At 32.2% G+C, this 27,544-nt stretch overlaps 1 protein-coding gene across 2 annotated transcripts in view; it reads left to right on the top strand.

Annotated features, from left to right (window-relative positions):
• Camta (Calmodulin-binding transcription activator) overlaps window positions 1-27,544 on the top strand; it is a 98,271-nt gene that overhangs the window by 6,879 nt on the left and 63,848 nt on the right. For both annotated transcript variants that reach the window (XM_089702119.1, XM_089702117.1), the window contains exon 2: window positions 26,268-26,335. The gene's annotated coding sequence lies outside the window, so the exon portion shown is untranslated. The remainder of the gene's footprint in view (window positions 1-26,267; window positions 26,336-27,544) is intronic.

Genomic DNA, 27,544 nt, shown 5'->3' with positions numbered 1-27,544 from the left:
AGGACGCGTTAAGTGTTGCTAGATGTCAACAATACAATATGTAAATTGTAAATGTAAGGGCGGGATGATGGGGCCATTATTGGGGAAGTAATTTGTAGTTTAAACAGTGCTAAATCAGCGCACTAGCGTAATTAGTTGTGCGTCTGTATTAGTTCAAATCCGAAATTAGGGGTAAGCAACACTTGACGGATTGCGTGCCGCGAATCAATTAATTCTATTTCAGTTCGCGCCAAAACAAATCCGCCATGTTTTGTGATATTAATGGCGGGTGTCACGGTAACCGGTGGCGGGCGGATTGATGTGCGACGTCACCGGTTTTAACCAGTTTGTGTTGTCTCAGGTTTTTGATAAAGATGTTCGGTGGAATGATATGTTTGTGACTCGAATATGGATGTATTTTGTTGGTGTTATCGTAGCGTGGAATATTGGATTTATTTTTTAGTTGTATGCAAAATTGTAAACTTGTTGTATTGCCAAAATGTTATTTACTTACTTAGAAGATTAATGAGTATTATAAATGATCTGCGTTCTTTAAAGATAACTGGGATATCGGTATATAAATATAAATGATGTCGTAGACTATTTAACATGGAGATATTCCGAAAATTTGCGAACTCTTCTTTTTAATAGTGAATTAATAAATTCAGTGCATTGGCATTGCCATATCACACTTATCATGTTTGATGAATGGAAATCTTCAATTAACATTTTCAGTTGGCAATTAAATTATAACTCATTTATACGCAAGAGAAATGAAATGCTCCATTGTCAAAATGTCTGATCGTTCATTTTATGTCTGATATGAGCAAAATTACCATAAGCACTACTTTCTGCTACTTTTGATTGATGGTCTAGAAATCTGTGTACATGTAACCTGAAAACCTTATTCGCGTTTTTATTTACATATTATTATACTAGCGACACGCCCTGGTTCGCGGCTAATGTAGCTTGTACTGTGTACAGTTTTTCCTATATTTTTTTAATAAAACGAAACGAGCATGAAAACTTCCATAATAAATGAAAGTTTTGGACAGTTCTGAACTTTACTTTTATCTTCAAACCTAGACTCCTTGAGTTATCGTCACGTCATGAAGTCTATTAAAGTCCCTCGTGAGGGTCTATAAAAAGGTGTCTAAAATTATCAAGCAACTTTCCTCAAATGGCCTCATCATACGAGTGCCCAGTCTAAAATTAAATGGCCCTGAAGAAGCAAAGCGACCACCGTACACGGCCTTAAAGAAATGTTAAGAAAGACGAAGCTTTTTTATTCTATACGGCTCATTAGACGCGCTGCCTCCAAAAAAGACTTTATCAAAGAGAGGCAGTCGTTGCAGCGATTATCTACCTTATTGTTTTCGCGACATAGTTGTAATTGGAATGGGATGGGACGGCCGAACCCTCGGCTGGGGAATGGGGACACGATTTTGTTTAGGTTAAGTGTTTTTGTTAGGCATTTTGTTTGCGGAAATGTAGCCCTTGAAGTTGAATGTGGAATTCTTGTATATGTCACGAACGCTATCTATATCCCCAGTCGGAAATGTGAGAGTGCTTTCAGTGAAGACAGACGTATCTCTAATTAAATTACATTGCTATCTTGAAATCCCCTTGAGATTATTTAACCCAAAATTGTCCTGTTTCCACTTTACAGTTTATATGCATGATGCATGATGTGCAAATTTTGTTTATTAACAGATAGAAAAATGAAGTGTCATATACTATAGAGAGTACTAAAATCTCATTCGCAAAAACAAAGCATGAAGTCACGAGTTCTCCCCTTCAGGTTATAAAAAATTACACATTAAATACATCTAATAAATAACTCAAAATAACCGCCATCCGTTTCCATATAACCAGCCATTTCCAATAAAGCAATTTTAACAAATAAATCGTTCGATTTCATTATCCGTGAGGCTTATTTACGTAATACGAAATTTGATTATTGTAAAGAAATTTGATCGTGTTAGAGGCAAGACGTTTTCTCTAAATAATTCAGAGCGAGGAAAGGCAGGGCCACCCGAGTTTCCAGGCCTCTTAATCTTAATAAGCTCTGTTTTAAGGGCATCATATACGTAACTATATTCACTATAGATATATCCTTAAGTACCTAAACGGTTATTAACAGCTTATGGTTGCTCATTTTAATATTAATGAAATTGTATACAGTTTTCAGGAAGTCGTTAGGTTTAGCATAAATGTTTCGATCGAATTTAGTGATTGTATTATATTTGCGAAGTCAGAGGTCCGTTTTTCTATTGCATACTTATCGGATTCCAAAATGTCGATTTATTTAGGAAAGAATATTCAAAAAAATTACAAACTACTGAGTTAGTATCAATTTCCTTTCAAATCTGCTAAATTAATGACTGAAATGGTAATAACAATCGATTCATCTAGTTCTCAAATCTTGCATACTTCGCTATATTGCTATCAGATAAGATCAACATCAAACATTGTGTCGTAGGGCTCCAAAAGAATGACGCCCCGAGACAATCTAATCTCAATGCATCCCTGTTCGCAGCTCATTGCAGGAAATATATTCGAATCACAGATGGCTGTCGTTGAATCTCATTTGGAGATATATGCCGAATATTTTTCTACGCCTCGCCTTTTGTTCAGTTTAGAAAAAATACGATATATTTAGATTTTAATCTTGTGAACGGTAAAAACTTACGTCGTTAGGGAAAATTTAAAGAACGATGTAGGTCTTTTCAGCTGTTTATTCAGGATTTTGAGAAACACTTGACTTTTTTACTCTTTTAAATATAGGTACCTAGTACCTACTATAACAATAGTACATTTTTAAAATATACAACTGAGTTTAGTTGATTCCTTTTACAACTAGCAAAGTTATTAAAATACCTATCTATACTAATATTATAAAGAGGAAAGGTTTGTATGTATGTATGTATGTATGTATGGTTTTCACGCATAAACTACTGGACCGATTTTGATGAAATTTGGCACAGATAATCTTTAGACCCTAAGAAAGAACATAGGCTAACTTTTATTGCGAAATATGTACCACGGGCGAAGCCGGGGCGGACCGCTAGTTCGTAATATAAACAATTTTGGTAGATGCAATTTGTATCAAATACCTATGCATATAAATAAGATATGTGGCTGATTAATTTATGAGGTTATTTAAGAACCTAATTTTTGAACTTGTCTCAAGTAGTTATTATTCATGAAATAACTTTTAGAGAAAAGACTGTGATTTTCAGTGCTGCAATAATTCTCTGTGATAAACGTTAAAACTTTTTTCGCAAGTCTTTGTTTTGAAAATATTAAAGTATGCATTTTTTTAATAATTTATTCTTGCAAAGTGTAAGATATTTATTATAACGCACAAGTTTAAGTCTCTTGTTGTCCTACAAGTTTTAATATGAGCAAAAAATTTAAAAATATATGTTTCAAAATCCAATTCAAAACTATGTCTTTCTGTTTGTACATGCTAATCTAGAGACGGGATGGATTTGAATGAAATTTTTTTATAAGGTGGAAAGCCTGATGCGTATTATAATAGACTAATACCTAAGACATAAAGCAAAGTAAAGCAGAGCAAGCACATAGCACATTAATTTTTTTACCGGCACTAAGTACCTACTCATAAATTGTTTCACAAAATTTTCGATAGAACACACATTCAATGATAAATTATGCTTTTAGTATTTCACTACAAACGAATTAAGTAATTTACTTTATCAAAACAATTAACATCTCATAATTTGAAACACACAATATTTGAGTCACGACATCATTATTAAACGTCATACAAACATACACGGCATATGCAATTTATACATACTGATTTAAAACTACTAGGTTTATTTCGTTAATGTTGTAGGTAAAGTCCAAAAATTTCGCAAGTCAATTATATTTTTAGCACGGAATGGTTAGGGCTGGAAAATGCTCGAGAAATAATTGTCGGTAAAATTAAAAACTTAGTAGGTAATACTTACGATTAAAAATGCGATCAATTTGTTTTTGTAATTATTTTTCCGAATGCGGGTAGCCTAGTTTATACTATTTATAGTTGTAATCAATGTTTTTAACAGATTATTTTTTAAACTAACGGCAATTTTTCAAAGTAGGTTCATATTAGTTTTCATTTCTACAATTATTGAAATTAACCGCTAAAGCGTCTTTAATAGTAAGCTAATAAGAAGACTAATTTCTCGTTTTCATTATAATATGTACATGCAACTAAAATCGATTCTATTCGCATTTATCGAATTGAAAGTATCGACACGCGGACAACACTACGCCTTAGTACAAGTTAGAGATAACAGTAATAACTAAAAGATAAAGGAACAAAAATAAGACAAGGAAGCGCTAAGTGCAGTTTTGCACCGCACTTAGCGCAAATAAAGAAATAATATTGTTAATTGTTGCGTGGATATTATACGGAACATATAAAAATTAATGATACGAGTCTTTGAATAGAATCTAGTATGGAATTGCATGTCTGGATGTTTAATGTTAAGGGATGTTTTGTTTACTTGCGATTAAAATTTGTGCCTTTTACGAAGAAGAATTCATGATTATAATTCAATATGAATGTGCCGTGTGGGGTGATGTCTCTCAACGTATTTAAATGATTATTAGTTACTATATTGAATAATGTCGCGGGTTTTAAAGTATTTAAAGCAAAGTCATAGGATATAATTAACGAAAAACAATAATTAATATAACGAAAATATCTCTAAAAAATCCTACTATGCTTTATCCTACCAGTAAATCCAGATTTTTATATTATACTAGCGAGTAGCGGTCCGCCCCGGCTTCGCCCGTGGTACATATTTACGTTTTCTCTACATAAAAACCATCCTCGTACTTCAAGGAATATAATAAAAAAAGAATTATCGAAATCGGTTCATCCGTTCTCGAGTTATGCGCTTACCAACACATTTTGCGATTCATTTTTATATATAAGAGACTAGCGGTCCGCCCCGGCTTCGCCCGTGGTACATATTTACGTTTTCTCTACATAAAAACCATCCTCGTACTTCAAGGAATATAATAAAAAAAGAATTATCGAAATCGGTTCAGCCGTTCTCGAGTTATGCGCTTACCAACACATTTTGCGATTCATTTTTATTTATAAGAATATATAATATTATGTCCTGAATCTTGATAGTAACTATAATTTGTGTCATATTCAACGGTAAGATGACATGTAATGGTATATTCGACTCAATTAGTGGAGCTGATTGGCCGAATTATGTAAGTGGGTCATCAGATTGAAGAGACCGTTTGGACGCGAATCGTATGTACCGGGTTAATGTCCCGTGTACAGGCGAAACCGGGCTAGGGATATAGTGGGATAGAAATAAAGCTATTCTCGAATATACGTTTAAAACGCTAAATAAATAATATTATCCACTGCTACATGATAATATTATCTACTACTAGCGGTCCGCCTCGGCTTCGCCCGTGGTACATAATATTTACGTTTTCTCTACATAAGAACCATCCTTGTACTTCAAGGAATATAATAAAAAAAGAATTATCGAAATCGGTTCAGCCGTTCTCGAGTTATGCGCTTACCAACACATTTTGGGATTCATTTTTATACATAAGATTTATAAGTGTTTAGCTGGTATTGGACTTGTTTCTGTAAAAATTGATGATGTACCTACATAAGTACAAATAAGTCTCAGGAAGAAGCAACCAAGTAGCCATTGCGTTTCCATCCGGATTTACCCTCCAAAATGCCAAAATAACGAAACGAAGCTAACGAAACTGCTAAGATTCATTACATGATTAAATTTCAATTCATCTTACATAAACGTTCTACATCTAAAGATTCGCACTTATCGTATCTATAGTTATTTATTATTCTATTCTATCCTAATTGTAAATTTAAATTTTTCAAGTTATTGTCAAATAAATTTATCTTCTATGCTAATAAGCCTGTGATGATAATAGCTTAAAGTTGTCTTCGTAAATCCTTTTTGTAAACCAATACAACAAAGTGTAAATAAATAAATAATTTCGCTGGTATATTCAAATGGAGGCCCCATTTGAATCCTATTTGCTTGTAAGTGGACGAAGCTCGGTATAATATTTGACCTGACTTAGGTTTTGACCTATTTTGTAAATTGGTACAGGAATTGAATTTAAACCTATATTTTTACAAACTAACTCTATTTATAGGGACTTTTTTAAACATATTTTAGCTTATGTTTTCAGGTTATTTACAAGCCGCCTTCTAAATGATAGAAACCTCATTTATATGTTCTGTGATAGAAACTGTTGGTTGTAATATTTCATAAGAACATCTTTCCTTCTATAATTTATCCACATTTAAGATTAGATTAGATTATGATAAGATCTCCCGCATAATTCTCGTTTATGTGAGATTTTCGGGATAAAAAGTAGCTTTTGTCTTATTCTGGGTCTTCAGCTACCTACAAGCCAAATTTCATTGTAATCGGTTCAGCAGTAATTGCGTGAAAGAGTAACAAACATCCATACATCCATCCTCAAAAACTTTCGCATTTATAATATTAGTACGATGTAAAATTGTCCTATCTGATAAATTAGACACAATAAAACCGCCCACTGTGTCACTAGCCTAAACTAATATGAAATTCGGCGACTCTCAACTTGTAATAAAACTTTGTGTAGGAAAAGCTTTGCTTCCAAATTGGCTAAGACAACAATTTAGATTCAATTTTGATAACCATGTCGTTTATAAAACTTTATAAAACTCACTTGTTTATTGCTTCAAAAGTTTTGTTTGAATAATAACGGCGTTGTACCTTTTACCTTTTTACCCTTCTGGTTGTAAGCTTGCACGTGTTTCGGTTTTGTGTTAATGTTGGAAAATATCGACCTTTATTTGATTTTTTGTAATTGTAACTTTGTATTTGTTGATTGCTTTCAGACAGAGTTACTGTTGACCCTTTTATTTATTGTAATTGATGTATAATAGGTTAAATGACAATGCAGTATGTAAGAATATTAAAAAGTGGCCACATATATCATTTCCTAGTACGTATATAATCTCTATAAAATCAATAAATATGCGAAAAATTCATTGCAATAAGATGAAAAAAAGCAAATTCTCAATTCTTATAAAATTTTAATACAAGCGTGGAATATGCACGAATTTCATGTTTAATTAAATGAGAAAATTACTATCTACCTCTTCACTACATAGTATAAAACAAAGTCGCTTTCCCTGTCCCTATGTCCCTATGTCCCTATGTCCCTTTGTACGCTTAAATCTTTGAAACTACGCAACGGATTTTGATGCGGTTTTTTTTAATAGATAGAGTGATTCAAGAGGAAGGTTTATATGTATAATAAGATCCATTAAGTAGTGGAGAAGTACTGTTATTTTTGAGGTTTCTAATGTGATGTCGTAAAAAATTACATTTATTCCGCTTACATTGCAAACGCAGGCTGAACCCTACGAGTTTTATCAAAATAATGTACTAAGTATTATACACATTGAAAAGGTCTACAGAAAAGTCCGCGATGGTATATGTCTATCTCTTATGGATAACCCACAATAACTTTTTTTTGTCATTAACTTTTTACGACAAATAATGGCTAATTTTCGAAGCGATTTTAACCAATACAGCTTTAATCCTTAACCAATTAAATACCATGGATACATTGTTCATTTAATATAGATCTATATGGCCCTTTACACCGTATGATTTAAGTGAATATTTTCGAAGATATTACAGATTTAAAAATTGCAGGACGTAGCGTTTGCGGCCGCCCGGCTATGTATTTTATACCCGTGCGATGCCGGAGGCCGGAGCGGGCCGCTATATTTTTATACCATAATACAACGTTCACAATTTTTCTGTAGTGTATTTAGTATCAGCATTGCACCCGTGCGAAGCCGGGGCGGGTCGCTAGTATACTATAATTATAACATAGATAAGGGCAAATTAGTAGCTTAATCCATAAAGCCCTGTAACCTTTGAAATTCATACCACAGAAACCCTATGAGTTCTATGAATATTCGGGGTAATGTACATGTATTTGCATGTTAAATATACTTACCTTAGTTAAATAATTTACGAACAATGGACTGTGTAGTTGTTCTACTATACTCTGTCCATTATATTATTTGCTTTTTGACAGCTTCACGCCTATGTAGGATTGTATTGTCTATGTTAAAATGCCATACAAATAATTATCGTACTTCATGGACAGGTCCCGCCCACTTAGTGATGCCTACACAGAATTATTCAATGATGGGTCGATAGGTTAAAATAATCGATAGAAATACTCTGTAAAATATATCCGATACAGAAAAACTCTTCTATTATGTTATATAATTTAAACGTAAAGACAACCAAATTGTAAGATAGAAACCAATAAATAATAAAATATTAGTTTAGTTTAGTTTTAATGTACAATGCATAGATATGTGGTCTTATTATTACATATCTTATTAGTACGTTTACGTTGTAATTATTCTTTACGTACCTGATTTGATTTATGATAATATTTTTAATTTATAATTGAAATGGTATCACAATCGATAATCTTTTGAACATCACTTCTGGTATCACCCGTCGAGCTGTCAAACAGTGGGTCGACACTTAGAACATCGTTTTGGTTAGGCTTCCATTATCAAGCAATTTTAAACTTCATTAAATTGACATAGAGTTCAAATTAATTTGTACTTCTCCAAGACCTAAGGTCAAGTCTGGCTTGCCAACATTTAGAAAAAATAAAAATATTTCTAATGTTGGCCTCTCCGATGTAATCATATAATAAAAGATTTAATATTTTAGTTTTAATTATTTATTATTATTTCTTCTTTTTTTTTAAACCTTATTTTTGTACATTTTAATTTTAAGCTAGTACATTAATAAATTATTTCTTTCTTTCTTCAATTTCTTGTCAATGGTTAAGACTTAAGCATAGACAACGTCTTGATGTTGATTTGTTGTTTGAAATTTGAATTCAAAATGGCGTTTTATTTTATTGTTTTGGTGGATGTTTACAAAGTTTGTTCTTCGTATATTTACTCAGTTAATGTACAGTACATTTTTTAATTAGTAATATTTCTGCCAAAAGTGAAAAAAGAAGAAAAAGTGTTATATTGTGTACCTAAACTATGTTAAAATCTTTGTGTGTAATAATAAAATTGTGATTTGTGACTAAATATTTGCAATATGTACCCAATGACTGTTCTATAAGGAAGATAAAACATAATAATTACATAACAATTTATGAGAAAACGTCTCTAACACGTCATGTTCTGGCTGTAGAATCAATTGGAGGAGATATTAGTATGTCCAAAGAAAACAACGGCTTCTTCATATACAATTCCAATATGGCGATCCGAACGGCAAGGATATATTGGTATCGAAATTTAGAACGAGATTTAATAGAAATCCCGCAAAATATTTCAAGGAAAAGTATAAAATGTGAATCTAGTTGTATTCACATAATATTTAAGCCGAATTCAGTCCTACATGCCTAAATAAAGATATTCAGTAAAATTCAAATGGAATTATCCATTTTTGCTGATAATAGTGAGTTTTAATATAATATAAAAATGTTATTATATAATTAATATTATAATAAACTTATTCATCTACATTGTTGTTTTATTTTTTTTTAATTTCCTATAAATTTGAATATATGGATGAGAATTAGTAGTGTTGTTACCCAGCATCGATAATTTTATCGATATCGATATGAAGTTTTATCGATACTAGCACTCATAAAGAGACATCACTAGCAACGTCTACTTTTTAAATGTTGGCAGCAATGTGGGTCATGTTTGACGTAAACTTTTCATAGGTTGGTATATAAGATTTGACCTAAGTAATACATGCATATGTGTGCGTGAGCTCGAAATCGAAGTACTGAGTGCCGTCTCTTACTATATTACTTGCTCTGTGCTGTCAAAAAGCAATTCATATAGTGGACAGACTATAATTATGTGATAATTCCAAAAAATATTAAATATATTGTAAAGTTTCGGAATTACATGAATATCTCGATAGTTACCTAGATTATACCTAGTGACCTAGTACCTAATATAAAAACACCAAAAAATAAAAAAAAAATCAGAAAGCCTAAATAAAATTCGTGAACTCCAGATAGGAAAGATGGAGCGATAAAATCATTCATGCCTTCTAAGGCTACCTATAAAGGCCTTATAAAAAACCGTTTGTCACCATCTAATGTCAACCTAATCGACTAAAGGGCATACGTCAAGTGACCCGAATTCTGTTATCCCAAAGAAACATTAAAAAGAGTTCGAGCGTTGTAGCCGAGAGGCTATTGAGGAATAATTTAATGTATTCAGGGTCTAATACGGTTACATTGACGCGAGTCGTGACCCCGTTAAGGCTTGCTTCACATTGATTTGATTCCAATAAAACTTTCTTCCCGGGATTTTTAAATACGATTTTGTAAACTGATGATACGTGAGGAATTATTGACGATTTAAAGCAACGTTTCTGCTTTCACAATATTACGAAACTCCAGTTCAAAATTGTTATATTAACCGCTATCATGGCTGATTTCAATACAGACTAAATTATTCAGAATATTTAATGCACAACAATCTACCGCTTATAACGCATCTCTATAATAATATTGTTAGGAATATTTATCATCCTTCATTATACTCATTTATGTTAAGTTTTTCATGACATGTCATAATATTGTGTTTAAAGAAACCGATTAATCTTAACTGCAATGTTCTTACGTGAACAATAAATACTTCTATTTAGTTAAGTTAGTTTCAACAGTTCTATGAAACTACATGCTCTTAAAAAGAGAAAAATTTGACATAAACTTTTTTGGGCAAGTTTTGAATTTTCACACTCGCAAATAGATGGTTCTTAATCCCAACACGAATGTTCAGACTAAACAAACAGCGATATAAAGTTATAGAAATTAGTTAAAACTAATTTCTATAACTTTATATCGCTGTTAATAATGTAAATAATATTTAAACAGTAAAATAGACATTAACTTGCAAATCACATTATAACCGTGCCCTAATAGGACACTTACCTCGCACTGTTCCGATTCTGAAACCTTTCCTATCGACAGCTGTATACAATGTGCTGTATAAATAAAGACATTTATACAATTTCACTTTATGTGTAATATTTTCTAGGTTATATGTGAATAAGACAATTTATGTAAAAGCTCTATGAATTGATACAAAAACGACCTTTCCACCTGGTTTTAAAACTCATTTTTGATCAATAAATCCTAAATCTAAGTCATTAAAATTTTAAACCATATACTCCGAAGCATTTACAATAAACCTCGTGTTGTTATTAATAACTGGAAATTTGCATATAATGATCGGCCAAATCCAAATGGTTTTTGCGTCCACACGCTATTGTAATTGTGTCGAGAGGTGTGTTTAAGGGGTACTTAGTTTCGGCTGTTTGCTTGTAACGGCAAATGTACGCCACTTAAATATTTGTACCGCTAAACGTATTGTTTATTTGATTTATAGTGGGCTGCTTAGAATAGTTTTGTGGCTATTTATGTGATACTAGTGGTAGGGCTTGGCTGTCATTTATGTATGATATAGCACACGTATATCGTTTTATATTTTATCTATTTATCTGTAGCTACAGCCAAACTTGCTGAAGACTTTTTATAGTTCGCCATATTGTACTCAAAGCTTCAATTATAATTACCATAGATTTTTCACGGTCGTAGGTTATCTTAATAGTGTCCTTTTTTCACAAAAAAAAACCTACTTCTCACTTGTTTTTCAAGCAAGCTATTACTTTTTCTTATCAGTATTACTTAGGCATGCCAAATGTACATTATAAGCGACTAAGTTTCCCATTGGAGGAAAATTCGTAAGATAACTTACCTGCTGATGTGTCGAACTACCAAAACAAACCAACATTGCGATATTGGCAGTGTCCATTGTTGACACACACATAGACCCTGATTAAGCCACTACAAGATTACAAGGTAAGCGTTTCGTTAGTACTGGCCCTCAATATCAAGTTCTTTTATTACAGTAAGTGGCTATCAAACACGTCCGATCAAAGACTTCTCCAGATTACTACTATGTTAAGCCTGTAAGAGGTGGCTCTTTTTTAGTCAATTGTCTATCAAAGCAAGTGCCGTCCAAGATTTGACCACGACCAATGCTTCGATCTGAGTCAAGAGAATTTCGATTTGATGATAATACTAGAATACCAAATACTATACAGATAATTAGATATGTGGAAGTCTATACACAAGTATATAAAAATGAAACCCGTTTTCCTTGGTCACGGCATCACGCGTGAACGGGTGGACCGATTTCGATAATTCTTTTTTTATTATATTCCTTGAAGTACGAGGATGGTTCTTATGTAGAGAAAACGTAAATATGTACCACTGGCGAAACCGGGGCGGACCGTTAGTAATAAGATAAATTATGTAGTATAGTAGTGAAATGTAATCTGTGTATTAATAAAGTCTATAATCTATCTCTGTGACAAAATACTTCTAGATTCGATCATAGTTTTAGTGTGAGAGAGTAACGAACATCTGTCCTTACATTATGCGTTTACAAAATGGCTTAGGTTTTATTTGTATAAGTCAATTTGAATAGTTTTTCAAATGCTATTTCCAGTAACTAATTGTCGAGTAATTCTTATCAGTCTTACTAATTGTAACATGAATATCGTAGTAATTACGTACATTATCTTTTGTGTCTTTTTACATATTTGTGCGATAAAAACCTGTTTGAATGTATTAGTAGAAAATAATGTGTTTAGAAGTTATTTGAGAATTTTTTTGATTATTTTTCCGACCCAAATATCGACCAATAGAATTGCACCATTCGACGTCACGTGGTACAACCTACATCGTATTATACTGATAATTTTTTGAAAATTTTCTCTGGTCGTTGACGTCAAACTGACAGGTTCAATTCAATTGTGAAATTATTGGCCGACATTTGGGACGGAAAAATAATCTCCCGAATACCACACGAGCTTCAAAATTATCTGGCATTTCCCTCAAGGTTCCCTGCAAACAAATAAAGTCGTCAAGTTTTTCAGGAAAAATCACTCGCGCTTCGCGCTCGTGATTTTTTAACCTTGACTAAAAACTTGACTCCTTCATTTGTTTGCAACGAACCTATCGGAAAATACCCGATAATTTTGAAGCTCTTGTGGTATAAGTGAATATTCATAAAATTTTAACATCCATAACAGCCTCGATAATATTTTTATTTTTATTTTAAGAGCCTTAATACAGAAGTATTTATATTCTAATTACCTTTTTAACTTAATAGATTTCCTCTGTATGAGAGTCAAAATACATATATATGGACGATAAAGACCCATGGAGGGTTATCGCGTAAAAACCACAGGACAGTTCTTTGGCATATTATGATATATTATATAGTTAGATATAAGTTACATATTATGTAATATTGACATAATTTAAAAGAGCAACTATGGAGTTTCTTGCCGATTCTTCTCCATAGATACTGCTTTCCGAATCGGTGGTAAATGTTAAAAATACTCATGTAATGACGATTCGAAAGTGCTACTAAATAGTAGTCTAATTGAATAAATGAATGTTTGAGTTTGAGTTTGAGTTTGAGTACACATTTAAAGTAAATAAGGTACATTTTCTATTGACATTAAGTCTAACACACGAGTCAGTCTTATCACAGTGATGCATTATTGTTTCCATTGATAAGATGAATTCAAACTGTAAATCATTAAAAGAGCAAACCGTTGGTGAAACTAAGATTTCCATACATTTGTAATCTAAGCAAACATTATCGATGAGGGACGCTCTCGAGCACCCTCCGCAGAGTGACTCTTAAGCACGTGCGCTCAAAGAGGCTGCCTCGAATCGTAGTCGGATTTATTTCTTTTTAAACGTACCACGTACTGTACGTTTTGTACTTTTTTCTGTCGGCTCGAGCTGTCAAATTACAGTGAGCGTGTGAGGTTGGCAAAAAGGATGTCTAGTTTCTGTGATTGAAGATATTATGGTAATAGTAATACAGATTTTGTATGCGATATTAATTGCCTGTTAAACGTACTAAGTACTGTACGTTTTGTATTTTTTCTGTCAGCTGCAACTGTCATATTTTGCTGTGAGGTGAGTGCAAAAATAATGTCTGGTTTCTGTAAGTGGTGATGAATATGCCAAGCTTGTTTGTATCAAAATCCTTTTAAAATATCATCTTGTTTGTTTATTATAATTTTTAGACGACCAATTTATTGTTTTGCTTTGTTTGCTGCTAGACAACGTAGCGTAAACCCAGGAATACATCTATTCAATAAACCTCGTGTGCAGTCCAAACGCACATGCAGATAAGGCTAGATTGAATCAAGTCCAAGTCTATTTAAAGTTTTGAAGTTATTCACAGCCCGTTGCGAAGGTACAAGAGAACAAGATAACGCTTTAGTTTCTAGTTGCGGAGTTGGACAAGATTGTGGCTTCTATTAAATCTAGGACAATTGTTATGACACCGCTACGTGATAAGCTGGTTTAGAGACGAATATTAAAGGATATCTTCACTAATATAACATAATACCTGAAAAGTTTCTTTGAGTTTAATGTATGGTTGCTTGAACGTACTGAATATCAGATACTTCTGTTTATAGTGGAAAAGGCGAAAAAGCTAGCGTTACTATATGGTTACTAGATTCGAACCCGTGGCTTCGCTCGCGTTCCCGTGGAATTTCCGGGATAAACCCTATCCTATGTGTTAATCCAAGTTACCCTCTTTCATTGTAATCGGTTCAGTAGAATTGCGTAAAACGTAAAAGAGTAACAAACACACACACACACACACATTCTCACAAACTTTCGCATTTATAATATTAGTATATGGTTATTATATTACGCTTGTATATAGGCCCGGAGCAGTTATGAAAATTGTTTTGAAAAACTTCTAATAGAGATATGTTAGAGAATTTCATGTGATTTCTGAGAAATAACTGATTAGATATATAATACCATATGATTGATGTTCAACTGCTTTAGATCGATTTCCTTCGGCAAATAAATGATCAAACTTCTACATTTTTCATTCGTCTTCATCGGTCATTGAACCCAGATCATCTCCATAGCAACGAATTCATCTTTATATAAGCTTTATATAAATAGATTGTAATATTTAGACAAAGTATATGTTTGAGTTAGAGAGATGTGAAATGTACTGAGATAAAGAACCTCACCTCACGGTAATTATTGTGCTGCACCTAAGTGCTGTAATTATCTCAATAAGAACAGTTTAACTCTGAAGACTAACTTTAACCGCCTGCCTCAGCTCTAATTGTTTATGTCTGACGCGTTTCAAACAATAATATAAACAGCTTACGGTAAGGCTTATCTAAATCTAAATTTATTATAAGTAATTTGTTTTTGAAGTGAAACTTCTTTAGGCGCGTTGAGAGTAAAATTTCAAGGTCGCGTCGTGGCAATACCGTCACGTCATGGAGTAATGCGACGATTTTGGTATCTTTGAATATTACCAAAGAAGCTTCAGTTCTGACACGTCTGCTCGGAACACGCTCTTTTTTATTTTAGGAGTTATTTTGTTTATAAACAATCATTTTTATTTCACTTCAGCTGTTTTTCAAAACGGAGTTGGAATTTAAACTTTATTACCTAGTCTTTAAGGTTCTTTATAAGAAGTTAAAAGACGTGATTGATAAGAAAACCATACGATAGCATGTATTGTGTCGACCCCATTAAAATGGGACAGGGGCAAGGACATGATGTATTGTAAGATAAAGTATGTAATAAAACCACATTTAACTAAACAATACATAATATATAACACTAAAACGTATTTCACTTTAATACAGATGAGTTTACGTCACTACTTAGGTACTGAAATAAAACACCTTTTATCCAATAAGTCTTACTTTAGTATTCGAAGTATATTGCGCCTCGTAGCGTCTTAAAGTTCTATCGAAATTGAAACAAAAGTATCGATAAAATCGATACCTGTCCAGCACTAGCCTGCATCGGCACTTTACAAGCTTCGTTTTATTGTTGAAAGAGATCGACTACCCGCTTCCTCATTTGCGAAATCGTGTCAACAGGCCGACTTTTTACTTTCATTTAGCGCGATGGCACTTTCTGTCCTGTATCCCGGCGAATAAGCGGCTTGTTAAGAGTACGGTTTATGTATAGTGATGTGTTCAATCACTTTTACCACAGATAATATAATACGAGACTAGTACTTGTCTTTGTCTATGGTTTTATTTGTATTTTGTTTTGCGTGGATTTGACTGACCGGTTGGCTTGGTTGGTAGTGGCCCTGCCATCCAAGCCATAGGTCGTGGGTTTCGATTCCCAGCCAGGGCAAATATTTGTGTGATGAACATAGATGTTTGCTCTGTGCCTGGGTGTTAATTATCTATATACTTAAGTATTTATTTAAAATTATATATATTTATGTTTATCAGCCATCTGGTTTCCATAACACAAGCGAAAGCTTAGAATGGGATCAGATCGTGCCGTGTGTGAAAATTGTCCTGAAAAATATTTATTATTTATTATGAGCTTGTTTGGTGTCTCTGGTATGTTATTATTTTCGGTGTAGAAAACTAGAAAACTTGGAACAAAGAAAGGTTCCTTGTATGCTTAAATACAATACATAACTTGAATTAAAACGGATTAGAAAGGATGTCTTAAAAAGCGTTACATAGGTACCGAGGTCTTTAGTCCACGCTCATCTTTTACGTTCATAAATGTTTAAGTAAAATCTACTCTATCTTGTTACTTTGATGTTCCACACTACTTTCACTACTCGCAGTACTTTATAGTTCATTTTGAAGGGTTCGTAAAATGAAGATTTTCTATTACCTACCTGCTTCTGGTTAATATATAGGGTTTTCTAGAACTAACCCATTCACCTAGCGTACCTGAAACTGTAGTTTTACACAATCTATAAATAAATGATGTCCTAACAAAAAGGGAACCTCAATAACTATAAAAATTGGCAGAGTCGTAAATCATTGCGTTCAGAAAGATGCTAGCATATTGCTTTTTTGGGTCCACAGCGAGAGATGACAAAGTATTTTTGAGGTGTATTTGTTTTTAGCAAACTTATTTTTATGTTACGTTCGTTTTCATACAAATTGTGAATGTTTAAATATTTTTGAAATGAAACTTCATTAAGCGCGTTGAGAGTTAAATTTCAAGATAGCATCATGGCAATACCGTCACGTCATGGAGTAAGGTGACGAATTTGGTTTATATGAATCTTGCCAAAGAAGTTTCACTTCTGACACGTGTGCTCGGCACACGTGCTCTTTTTTATATCGAGAATCTTCCGTTAAGCGACAAGGTTAAATAAGGTTAATAGATTTCTCGGTAAAAGAATTAAATCTAATCAGTAGGTATGCACGTGCAAACATTCAAATTAACATCTTTCTAATGCATGGGAGATAAGTTGACGCATTTTATTTATCTGTGCAAATTGAACAGATGTTTCTAAATTTTGTAAATGTTATTTTAAATTTCATAAAACTCATATTTTAACATCTCACGTTTGAACACAAGCCTAAATTATTTTTATCCACTTGACATGCACATAAAAAACGAAATTTTATTTAAATACTAAAATCAGTGATTTCAATCTTTAGTATACTCTCACTTAATTAGGAGTGATTTGAAGTTTAAAAATGAAGTTAAAGATAATTATTTATCTTCAATATTTAAATATAGGCCTTATCAATAATACGTAAACGAAAAAAATATCATAAATTACAGTAGTTATATGAAAAACAGCGTATTTACATCAAACCTCTTTGATGTATGGCGCCAAGATGCGTAAGCAAATACTTTTATACTCTGTGACGATAAAATGGCGCTTAGTTTTGAAAAAAGAGCTACGATTTATTTTGATCATATTGGTAAATATCTTAAAATATTGAGACATATGTTTATCTTGAGTGTGCATAAGATTTGGTGAGTTTTAATACTTTTATCAATAATTAAATAGTAACGTACCTACTGTGCATATAGAAGTAAAATTATTAATTGTGGCAAGAATAAAATAAATCATAATTTATTTCAGCTACCTGTTAAAATAATAATACTAAAAAATATTAACGAATATTTCAACGTTTTCACAGTGAAAAAACTTATTAAACTATTTTAAGAAAACCAAAACTAGTTCTATCCACTATGTCACTCTGTAAGGTAATAAATTACATATATCCTAAGGCCCGAAATAGCATGATGACATTCAAAAGCCTACCTAACTTATATCGCTTAGCGCCATTTTAGAGCCCCTGAAAGCCTTATGATTAATGTAATTTTAATGGTGTATTGTTTCGGTCGGCCATCTTTTATTAATGTTGTAGCAGATAAGATTTATTTACAGCACTTTGAAGATTGGATAACGGCAATACGTTAATCTTGTTATATCGATTTTCCAGTTAAGGAAGATGATTTTGTACTCTATATTGCAAATATTATGTTAGTAACACCTAGGTATAGCATATATTATATTGTCTGTGTTAATATATACTTTTGTATTACCCTTTAATCCATACTAATATTATAAATGCCAAAGTAACTCTGTCTGTCTGTCTGTTACTCAATCACGCCTAAATTACTGAATCAATTTGCATGAAATTTGGTATGGAGTTATTTTGATACCCGAGAAAGGACATAGGCTACCTTTTATTGCAAAATATGTACCACGGGCGAAGCCGGGGCGGATCTCTAGTGGAAAATAAAGCCATATAATAGCACTTCATCCATAAATAATTTGTTAAATATTATAATAATATTTTGTTCTTATAGCTTTGTTTAAAAACTGGTCGAATTTTTGACTACGTTTATTTATTATTTATCTTAATGTGTTGAAAAACTATAAGTATTTATTCCTATTATTCTTACTCAACTCAAAATTATATCTCAACATATTTAAAACATAGTATATTTTAATAATTGTATTGTTATACATGATTATTTTAGCTGACAAAATTAAAATAATGTTCTATAAATCCTAACAAAACACGTAAGTATTCTTATTTTATTTCACAAACCGTTCAGCGAACGCTCCGGTTGCTATTCTCAAAAGGCTTATCACGAAATCAGTTTTATTTTTGTTAAACACTTTTACTCGTCACTTTAAATTTTAAATACATTTCGGAGCGAGAAAAACTTTTTCAAAATCCCATTTAATTGCTACCAACTGTACAATTTAACTCAAAAGAAAGTTATCTTAACGATAAACTAAGCGGAAACGGATTCTAATTAATTTCATGAAAAAAATTGTCGGCCATATTGAAAACGTTTTAATGGCGGGAAAACTTGTTGTCATTGGCTTTGTTCCGATAATTTCACTATTGTTGTGAAGTTCGTTTATTAATTAATTTCAAAAGAACAAGATGAGTTTACGATTTTTTTCAGAAGTTGAGTTGAATTGTTTTAAAAATGATCTTTTCATATCCCTAATGGCGTAGTATTTGGTCAAATAGTACCTATATTTCACGACCTGATGAATGTTAAACTGTTTTACGATGAAGTTTAATAGTTATTAATTTACTTTTTGTTTTATGCCTTAAAACTGTACTTATTTAAGGTTATAATAAAAATAATTTAAATGGATTCATTCCACATATAGGTTGGTTAGAACGCCCGGAGCAAGGGACTTAGCAATTACAGTTCGCTGAGAACCGCCTTTAGGGAAATCTATTCCTTTATTGCTTAACTGTTTATTTAATCGTGGATTGTTATAGTTAATTATGTATTAATGTTTATAAAACTTATAACCGGCGATATTTTATGAGGTATAATTTATATATATTCCGGCGTATGAGGTATAAATAGTGGAAAATTTGATTTAATGACAATTCAATTTTAAATTTTCTTACATAGTGCTAAATGTATAAATTTACTAAAATCAAGACAGAATTTAAGAACAATCAAAAAGATAATGTTCAGTTAAAATTGTCTTCATAGATGTGGACTGCAATTGTTAAATTAGTTATAGAATTATAAGAAATAATATCTATCAATAGCACCCGCCTGAAAATTTTCCTATGATAATAAGAGCTAAAATAAACTAACGTTACATTGGATAATTTCAAACAAAATTTGTCAATTACGCTACAATTTTATTGCATCTTTTAAATGCATTCTAGAGGACGCTCACGGACTCTATAATTTTCGATTAAACTGCACTGTAAAGCAAAAACCGTGTGCAATTATGTTACATTTTATTTCCTTTTTTATATTCTTTTATATGTACGCTTTCCGTGTAAACTGCTTCGAGATTCTTCATTTAGAATAGGTGTTGAATTCCAGTAATTAAAAGTGTGTTACGTTATCTTTTTAAATTTGATTAGAAACTCGCTTTTACATAGATTTTACTACGAACTAAATAATCCCTACTTTATAATATTATAAATGCGAAAGTAACTCTGTCTGTCTGTCTGTTACGCTTTCCCGCTTAAACCTCTCAACCGATTTTGATGAAATTTGGCACAGACAATTTTAGACCCTGAGAAAGAACATAGGCATACCTTTTATTGCGAAATATGTACCATGGGCGAAGCTGGGGCGGATCGCTAGTTAAATATAATTTTGAAAAGCGATTTAAGTATTAATTACTAGCTGCACCTCTTGCCCGTATTGATCCACTCCTATTGTTCTTAGCGTGATGATGTAGCCATCCTCGATAAATAGGCTTTCTAACATTGAAAACATTTTTCTAATCGGACCCGTAGTTTCTGAGAGTAGCGCAAGCAAACAAACAAACTCTTCAGCTTTCTAATATACATATGTATACCTAAAAATATTGATAATAAAATTTTTCTTTAAGATAATTTATATACAATGAATATTAACCATTTTTTTTCAATGTAGGTGTACTCAAATATGTAAAACGATGCTTTGATGTTATAAATGTAATTAAAATGATCAAACGAATGTCAGTAACATCGTTTTTAGAAAGTCTAGAACAAATATATGTGTTTAAAATAAATATTTGGTATATTAATGTTTATATGAATGAAATAAAAAGCAAAATATTTTATTTTTTATCCATATTATTATTGGTTGGCTACATTGTTAGATGATCTCTGACGCTTTCGCGTGGAAACTACTCAGTCAATATAGCTGAAATCTATTACTTACAAATATTTATAATTAAGATCGTATTGCCGCGGGCACTTGCAAGTTGCAAGATACTAATTAATATTATAGCCTGTGAAGTCGTTTGTGAATAAAACTAATCTTTAATTGAATATATTACAACAACCCGCAGTGCTCCGCTCCTATTGGTCTTAGCCTTCCTCGATAAATGGGCTATCTAATACCGAAAGATTTTTTCAAATCGGACCAGTAGTTCCCGAGAGTAGTTCAAACAAACTATTCAGCTTTATACTATTAGTATAGATTCATTATTTTCAGTCACTTTATCAGCAACTTGTAAATAGTTTCATTAAAACAATTAAAGACCAAAACCAAAAGTAAACCACTACAAAAACACTCAAACGAACAATTAGCTATAAACTCAGACTAAAATAGGACTAGAAAATAGACTTAACCGCTCCCTATCAAGAAAGCCTAAGCTTTTTGCCGCACAGCGGAAACCCCGCGTTTGTTACCCTTATCGTGGAGATAGCCTTCCTTACTGTCATTTGGGAATACATTAGTAAAGTTTTTGTTTAAAATGTTGATGCTATTGTTTGACGTGATAAGGGAATCTTGAAGTTTTGGTGGGTGATGCTTTTTTGTTTGTGATACGGTTTTCAAAGGTCATGTATGTTCATCACATTGCATAGCATTTTGATCTTTGGAACTTATTTTAAAGTTTACACTGGCGATTATTGTAGCTGAGTATGTTTTATATAACACCATGTAGAAATAATAATAATTCATACAAAGTAGCGTTTCATTACTAGTTTACATAAGCATTGATTATAACAATTGGCATTAAAAATACAAACTGTATTAGGTAAATAATATATTTAGAATTTCGAATTTAATATAACTGAATTTCATCTTTCAAAATCTTTTGATGAATCAATTCAGTTTTCTAATGAGTTAACTTAATTTATTACATAAATATATCTTTTATCTAAAATATAATAACGAATTCAGTTTACTACATAAACGTACAAACAGTTTACCGAAACAAGAGCAGCTATTTGTAAACATTTTACCCTAAACCGCGGGTTAACCGAGTTTTAAACCGGCCAGTTAAACCCAGACTTAACTGTGCAACTAACACTTGCATAGTTGCTACTTAATCCCACCTTACTAATTACTTGCACTTGGAGATTAATTATCTTGAAGATAGTGGAGTTTTTAAGTTTTTTAGATAAAGGTAAAAAGTTTGGTAGAGTAACAAAAAGCATACGAATAACAGTTACTGTATGAATTTTTAAATAGAGACTGTAAATATTTGATACATCCTTAAGGGCTAACTAAAGTATTGATGGATTTACAAATGATGTAGACTATGTCAATATAAGATTTTTCTCGTTGTAGCATCTCTAATGGTTCTTACAAGGCAAAATCAAGGAAGGCTCTATTCTATATATCATCATGCCGTATCACCGTAAACTAGAAAATAGCGTAAAACCGCGAAGCTCATCTATACGTAGTATAGACAAAGATATCATTTCATATAAAACTAAATAAATTATCATAACATAAACACGAATCGTTAAAACTAAAGCAATAAAATACCGAAATTCACGTAATAAAAGGGCGAAATTAGTAAATATTTACCCAGTCTAATTATGACGTCATCAAGGATTCCGAATCATTAGCAGGCGCTGTGGGCCCGGCAATAACATTTCAATGGGTTTTACTCAATGTTCCAGATGTGTGAAGGGAGAGGTCCCTTTGATGAGCGACGAGACATTTTGTTTCATTGATTCCGAAAAAGTCAACATTTCTCTTTCATTTTAAATTTATTTTTCTTAAATAAGAATTATTAATTTAATTCATTCACGTATTTATAGCGTTTCAAACACTAATGCGTTCAGATCAAGTAATTTTAACAATTTCGAATAAGATTTTATTACTTCATCAGAAATAATAAGGTACTTACGAAAATATAAAAAGAGACTTGTTGAGAAGCAAAATTAAAGAGAGAGCGTTTTAAATTCGTAAAAACATTGCTTAACTTCTGCTTTTGCTATTTCTAAGACGGTTAACATGGAACGTTCCAGCTGTACTCATAATCTTCAACAATAAAAAGATTAAATAGATGAACAAATAAAACGAAACAACTTAAATTTAAACACGCTATTCCACCGCAAGCAAACCATTCTCTTATCAATTATTGTTCAGAGTACGTTCACTCCCTGCGGGCGAAAATTCTAATGAGTCTTCCCTTATTTTCATATAATGTTTTAGAAAATGTGCCTTTTGGGTTTCATAAATCAACAAGGCGATAAATAGAGAAGAGAACACGCCCGATGTGATAATGATTAAGGCTTTTGTAAGGCTTTTTTAAATACTTCATTTGTAACTATCGAGTTAACGTGCTCCGACTTTGCTGTCTTTGTTGAGATTAAGGGAAAATTACAAAGTTTTTTTTAAATATTCGAGGTAAAATTAATAATGTAAATATCATAAAATATGTTGTTGTTAAATTTTGTTTTGTTACTGTATACTGTGTTTTTGCTGAAATAAATAATTTTTCATTTTCCTTTTCATTTTCAAAATTAATAATGTAAATCCTTGATAAATGTACAATGTCAAGCTTTGTGCATATTTATATTGTAACTACTGAAATAGTGACCGGATTTTCATTTAGTTTTCTTGTATGTATTGGAAGTTGGAACTTGCCACTTGGGTGTAAAGAAAATCTGTTTTAGTATTTTTTTGAACTAATATAAATATTAAATAGGAAGAAATATGGGTAAGTAGAAGTAGGTATAATTTCTGGAATTTATAAGTCTGGAATTAGTTTTATCCATACTTATAATATTATAAATGCGAAAGTAACTCTGTCTGTCTGTCTGTTACTCATTCACGCCTAAACTACTGAACCAATTTTCTCGAAATTTGGTATGGAGATATTTTGATACCCGAGAACGGACATAGGCTACTTTTTATCCCGGGAAAATGACGCAATCCCGGAAATCCCACAGGAACGGGAACTATGCGGGTTTTCTTTGACTGCGCGGGCGAAGCCGCGGGCGGAAAGCTCAGTATTCTATAAGACGGAGATTGATACATGTCGATATTTAGCTTTGCTTTTCAGTTCCTTTTCTACAAACCCCGTTTCCATATCCGTTGCCGAAGATATTTTTTACAGAGTTAAATTAGATGTACGATGATATTTTTCTATGACTTATAGTATCGGTATTGTAAAGGATAAACCTCAAGAGATTTAATCCATTTTCCATACCGTACCCGAATGAAAAAGTCCTTTTAATTTTACGAAAAGCACGCAGTTTTCGATACCACGTTAAAGTTTCCAAGTGTAATAAATACATAATGTATTCATTATTATTGTGGAAAGATAAGTGAGTCGGCCCGATATTTTGGAATTTTATGTCAACGATGCCTCAAGCGAAATTTTACATCCAAAAGTGCCACCAATATTTCAGAGCCGACAATAAGCGGGTATAATACGGGAAAATAAAAACATTTTTACGGCAAATTACAGAAAAAAAGGTAGTAGGGGAGAAAATTGAGTCCGGAGAAATATAGAGTACCTACATATGTTATTTATTATCGCATGTAAATATGTGTGTTTACATCCGCGTGTCGTTCGCGGTTATGACTGATATTAAATTGAGTTTGTAATAAAAATAATACGTGCCCTTTTCATTTATTCGGTGTATCTACGTTTGGGATGTGTCACGACTCACGTGATATATTTGAATATATTAATAATTTGGAGATAAGGCTTATTAGAATTAAAGGCTTGAAAGCAGATTTTATTTGATGAACAAATTTTATTTTGCTTGTATTGTCATAAAGGAAAAAAAAAAAACGCAAAGTTACGATTACCATAGCTACAAATTATAAAGAACGATTAGGTATATTGTTTTAGTAGATGGTATTTGAAAAGCAATTTAAAGATGAATAATTATAAAAAAGTCGTCTATTCCTTCTTCTTATTTCTTAACCAACTTATACATAAACCATCAAGATAATTTATTTTTATTATATTTACATGATCCAATTTCAAAAAAATGTCAACCAATTCCTATCACGTATACATTCGGGGTCACAATACCACATTTTCATGTTATCTAAAACAAAACATGGCAATAGGCGATTAATTCCCACATATCAAACGTTTGGGAACACACTGAGGGGCCCTGAACAATCAGTGAAGACAGGCGGGCAGGCGTTTCCTTGTAACAGTACGGTGGTATGGCGATGGGCGAAGCGATTTTGGCTGTGTGTACGCGATGGGTAGGCGCGTTTTGGATGCGTTTAAGCGATTTATTATGGCGTTTTTTTTAAGTCTAATCGATTTGTAAGAGGTATTTTTATGATATTTTATGTAGATTAGTGGTAAGTTAAAGTTTAGTATATTATAAAGCTTCTGCTAATAACTTAAGATTTACGAATAACTCTTGGCTTCTCTCACTTTCGTAAAAATAAGGGCAAAAAATTGTAGAGCTGTTTTTGAAATTTGAATACAATATTCTATAGCACATTAAAATCGCATTTAAGGAAGATTCCATGAAAAAAATATATTCCTAAGAATATATTTTCATGTTTATTATTATTTCCGCTCCCGCTCCCGCTGTTGCCCGCTACATGCGTACGCGGCCTAACGAATTCAGGCTACTTAACTATGCTTCGCCCGGATTACTCCAACGGTGTAATAAATCTTGGGGTCACGTGGTCCCTCTGTGTTTATAAATTTAACGGGGCAATTTGAACGCTATCTCGCCTGCAAACTTTACTCTGTTAATATACAAATTCATTGGTGGTTTTATAGGTTCTGGTGCGGAGATATGAGATTTATTTTATATTAATATTATATTATGTAGGCCGGAGAGATGTGATCTTTAGTTAATATTATATGAGTCATATCTATATTTAAGGTGCTATAAGAGAACACCTTAAATATATCTAAGATTAAGCGTTGTTTTTGGAAATTAAAAACATACTTAACTTGAGAATATTTTAACAACGAATTTCTAAAAACCTTAAATATTGTCGCGTATTGTCATCGAGTAATTCCTAATTTTATCGAAAATCACTGCTCAAGTTAACGTTATACTTATAAAATCTTCTTTATCGTCCATACTGTATTTATTTTTAAGCTTGTTTGTAAAGAAAAGTCCATTGTTTGTTAAAATATAACTCATTTGTTACAGGAAATCGCAGCTATCCTCATTAGCTTTGACAAGCACACCGAATGGCAGTCCAAGGAAGTAAAGATACGGTAAGTTGCTAAGTCTTTGTGTATTTTTTTATTTAAACAGAAGAAAATAAAAAGTACTTTGTGCGGGCGGAGTTTGAAAATGAATTTTATACTCCTTAGAAGATAACATCGCAAAACACAAGACTTACTTATATTAAATATTTTTAAATACTAAAAAAATATAAGTATGAAAAAATAGTGAGATGCGAAAACATACTACTACTACTACTACTTAACTAGCTCTGCGACCCAAACAGAGTCTTGGCTTCCGACACGAGTTCACGCCATTTTTCTCGATCGCGCGCAGTTTCTTGCCAATTGACGGCCTCCAGATTGCGTAGATCGGCTTCTGTTGCGTCGCTCCATCGATATCTGGGACGGCCCACGGGGCGTCGGCCAGTTGGAATGCCCAGATATGCCTTTTTCACGGCCCGATCATCCCCCATTCTTAAAACGTGACCGAGCCATCGGAGGCGTTGCGCCTTTGTCTAACGAAAACATAGCTACATAATATTAGGTATGTTGGTAAAAACTTAATTCTCCTACCGTGGCTTAAATACAGAAAATGTTAAGTGCGTAGCATAACAAAGGTGACAGTTATCCCAATTATTCTACTCTTTTTCTTTCTTTATTTTGGTCTTATATTGAAAGGTGGCCACACAATTTTCATTGACGTCACTATCAACTTAATATTAAAATATGAGTCTATTCATACCTACGAAGCCCAAATTTTCTCAAGTTTCCAAGGGCATTTGCGTCATATCTCAGTAAAATTGTTTATCAAAGTATATTTTAAAATGTAATTAACATTTTGTTAGATATAACCACAGACTAATAATAATATACTGATATAACTTTGTCATGTGCTCATTAATTTAACTTTAATGTCACTTCTGCTTTTAGGAAAACTTTAGGAATGTGAATATTTATTTTATCAGTTAGCTAATTGAGAAAGCTCTCACTATCACCTAGATAAATAATTTAATATGAAAAGTATCTAATAATTTAAGAACATAAAAAATAAAAAAATGTTAATAATAGAGTACCTAACATCGTTTGAAATGTAAAATATAGAGTTATATATATAAATATAGAGTTAAATATATGGAATATGGTTTTACAAAATAATGATAACAAATATCGGAAGTGACCACATTTTTTTCAAACTTTAATCGATAGCTTTTGCTTTAAATTGCTGTTACCATAGTTAATAAATTAAGCTTTATTAAT

This window comes from Colias philodice, chromosome 13 (genome assembly GCF_061535455.1).
Source record: "Colias philodice isolate Cphi_HAF_F1 chromosome 13, ilColPhil1 Martin Lab GWU primary, whole genome shotgun sequence".
Classification (NCBI taxonomy): Eukaryota; Metazoa; Arthropoda; class Insecta; order Lepidoptera; family Pieridae; genus Colias; species Colias philodice.
This window is presented reverse-complemented; position numbering and strand designations above follow the sequence as displayed.